Genomic DNA, 4,161 nt, shown 5'->3' with positions numbered 1-4,161 from the left:
CTGATCTGGTAGGCCAAGAGAGCCAGCACGTTCCGCCCCTCGCAAAGATTGCTTGGACCCTTCAGTATCTGGATATCTGACAAAGAAATAAGCATACAGATACAGGCCCCCAGAGTTGTTTTAAGTGCTTTTATTTTCATCTTCAAATGATATGTACACTCAGCCCCATATTCACGAACGGGCGTCTGAGGTCAGGACCTAAGATGACAAATTTCTAGGGGCATTTTTTTTTTAAGAACGAGATTGAAGTATGGTATGTGGAGAAAGAAGCTGCCCACCAGAGAGAAATAAAGAGAACTATACTGGAAACAATGTTTCTACAACAGTAGGGCCGAGATTTCTCGTCACAACGGTAGTGACAAGAAGTAGCTGAGACAATTGCTTATTGGCTTTTAGCGTAATCCACGCAATTACCTATGTATGCTCCATAGGCCCGCAATTAGGGGGGCCCGCCCCCTATTTTTTATAACCCTATATTTCGCCTCGAAATAGCTATGTATTGCTGATTGCAGTTGTATTGTATCGCACAAATGACTAACTTTGGCATCTCCATTTTGGAATATCACGCTACGCTACTGATATATACAAGGTGTTTCAAAACAACACCAAATAACGTTTTGGAGATGATTCCTAATATCAAGATCACACAAAAAGTATAGACCAACCTGGATGCACAAATGCTTCCTTTCGAAGTTATAGGCTGCCGAAAACATGGAAAAAATGAAGTTTAAAGGTCCATAGCTTCAAAATTCTGGGACCTACCATAGTCGAGTCAACACTTCACTTATTAACTAATATGTGCGCTATCCAAAAATACATGTTTCAGAATCCTAAGGTACTCATGCAACAATTTTTATAGAGAGAATTTGGGTTACGGGCATATAATTCGAAGTACTCATCAACTACCTCTATAAAAATTGTTGCGGAAATACCGCAGGATTCTGAAACTTGGATCTAAAATTCTGATATAGACCCTATATATATGGTTGTTCTTTCATCCTTATCTGTATGTCACTAACAAATCTTCATGTGATATGGAGAAGAGGTAATGTAATTCCTGTCTTCTTGTTTTCTTTTTGCGTTCTGTAAGATAGTGTTTATTTTGCATAAATTTTCATGTATATTAAAATTATTTATACGTATGTTGGTTTGTATTATACGTAGGGTGATACACACTGAAACCAATTTGTAGCTAAATCAGTTTCTCTCTCTTTGTCGGACAAACGCTTTTTTCCTTTGACTTCATATCTTCATATTTAGATAGCACCGTGGCTCAGTGATAAAGCAGTCACCGCTGATGCGTGGAGTCCCTGGTTTCATCGCCAGCCATCTGAAGTTGAGGTGGACAACATCGTGTCAGTGGGTTTCCTTGAGTTCTCCCGCTTCCTCCCACATTCCCATTCCACCAATTTTCCCATCACCATTCACTTACCTTATTTACCCGTCTTTCTTAGCCTCAAGGACATAGTCGTGGGACGTTAAACTGATTTTTTTTCAAATATTTAGATAAAAGACGACATTCTAGAATATTCTCAGGAACTGATGGGTGAGAAGAGAAGGAATACACAATATTGTAGCATATACCAATCAATAAACCATGGTGTGCCGAATAAAGTGATATAGGTTAGTGGAAATCCTGATGTGTAGTTTTCGAAAAATCGAAAAAATTGAGATGAAATGAAATGTTTCAGTTTAACATGTTACGTTCTTACCCTTTAGGCTAAGGGAGACGATGATTAAAGCAAGTGACTGATAATGAAAGAATTTGTGGGATAAGAAAGTGGGAGGAAACGGGAGAAACTCAAGAAAAAACACGGACACGATGTTGTCCACCACGAACTTACTTGGCCGGGGATCGAAGGTGAGACATTTTCCTTATTTTTATTATTCTTAATCAGTATACGGGGTCGATGCTTCACTAGCAACTACATCAGTCTTACAAGTAAAAGTTGCATATGGTTTTCGTGAAATCCGATGGAAATATACATCGTCTAATTTAACACAAATAAAAATGAAGATGATCAAAATTTAAGCTGCTATGGAGTTTAGGGAGCGAGTTAGGTGAGAGAAAACTTTGAATATTGCCAAAATGAGAGGCACTAATGGCGGTAAAACTGAATATGTATGGCAAAGAGGACAAGTAAGCAAACCAAATTTAACCTACCAACCATAAGGATAGTAGCTATGGAAGGCCATAAACAGGATTGGTTTCTAGAACACAGTGTGTCCAACTTCGAAGAAAGTTAATATCTCTGAAGTACCACAATAGCGTAGCAATTCGGTCATTGGTGTTAAGTGTAAAACTCAAATTAATAAAACTAGTAAATCAAGATATATACACGTGAATTATTCTATATCTGTGCCTTTCTGTAATACAGCTCTTTATATCAATCGTACTCCACAATTACACTTATCTTGGTATTCACAACGATCTACATCTACATAATCTGTCTATATTGATAATCTATTCTTCTTAACTATATCTTCATAATCTCTATCGTTATAAGCTACCTTCCATCATAATCGAACTTTATTTGCACATGATATGTCTCTGTTATTCTGTAACAGCCTGTGTCTTATTTGAAAGGCGTGATTTTCTTTACTATGATCATGTTTCAATTCATTCCTTTTCATAGATAATTCCCACTGCTTGCTTTTTTTTATATGGAGTTTGCAGATATAAGAAATGTTAGAAATATTTTATTATATTTTGATTGTGGATATGAATCCACTGTTAGTGATGTAGAGGTCACAGTGCTATTTTCAAGTACAGAATTCCCTCATGTTCTAGAAAAATACTGTTTTCAATAGAGTTGGTAATTTTCACAAGACCAAATTATGATTTTCTGCTTCTAATTTCTTTATTTTCTCTTTGTCCGACGCTTATGATATCTTTGTTTTCAGTAGGCGTAAGAAATTACCTTACAAAGTTCTTTTTCCTTACCAGGTGTAAACAGTGTTTGAAAAAAGGTACTGATAAACATTAGAAAATGATTCTTCAGACGAAAACACAGAAAAATTCGTATACATGTCTGCACAAATGCATAATTCCGGAGATTTGGAATATTTTTTTAATTTAACGAAATGGTGCAAAAGATCTTAAGTTGGGAACAAATGTCAAGACAAGTTCGGATAAACATATTTAATAACTACTTTGAGCCGTGTATTTGTTAATGCACCAGCAGGTATGGAGCAAGTTCGGAGTAAAAGTTAGTTACGAGGCAAATGAGAGAATTCATAAGATTTTGTACAATGAACAATGATGAATCAACAACTGTAATGGGGTACACATTACCGAAACAATGGAATTTGAAGCTTAGCTAAGTTTCTTTTCTTTTCTTTTTTCATTCTTCTTTCTTTACCCGACATTTACATACGTTCCGTTGTCAAACTACGGACGGTATTTTCTCTATCGTTCGGAAATGGTGCATTTCTATAACCATCTTGGTCTATAACTTCTTTCCATGTTTCTGTGTAATGGATAGACCCCTAATCATAATCAAGAAAACCACGTTGACAAACTTATATCGTCCCCTTGTTCTTCTGATCATGGTTGCGAAACATGGTCGCTTACTCTGAAGGAAGAACGTAGGCTGAAAATATTTGAAGACAAAATCAGAGACGAATATTCGGACCCAAGAAGAACGGGAATGCGGAATGGCAGAAACTTCATAAGGGCGAACTACATAATATATATCTTCACCAAACATTGTTAGGGTCATCAAGTCTAGGTGAGCCGGTCATGTAGCCAGAATGGAAGAAAGTAGGAACGCTTTCAAAGTCCTAACTGGAAACCCAATTGGAAAACGACCATTAGGAAGACCAAGGTGCAGATGGGAGGACAATATTACGATGGATCTCGCAGAAATAGGAGTACAAAGTAGAAACTGGATCCAGTTGGCTAAGGATAGGAGAGGCTTTGTGAACGCGGCATTGAACCTCCGGGTTCCATAGGACATAGAGTTAGTTTTCCAGTGACTAGCGTGTGCCTCTTTGGTGACTGAAGTTTTGGCTTCGATTCCCGGTCGGAGTTCCTTGCAATTTTAATGGATTACGGTCTTTTGAGTCCAGCTTAAGCTCTAGCTCCACATCTCATATAGCTTTGTGTTGAAATGGATGCTAAACTCAATCCTACCAACCAAACAACCGACAAAACTTTGC

This window comes from Thermobia domestica, chromosome 12 (genome assembly GCF_964235325.1).
Source record: "Thermobia domestica chromosome 12, izTheDome1.hap1.1, whole genome shotgun sequence".
NCBI classification, from domain to species: domain Eukaryota; kingdom Metazoa; phylum Arthropoda; class Insecta; order Zygentoma; family Lepismatidae; genus Thermobia; species Thermobia domestica.
The sequence above is the reverse complement of the archived record's forward strand: the minus strand, read 5'-3'. Positions refer to the sequence as shown.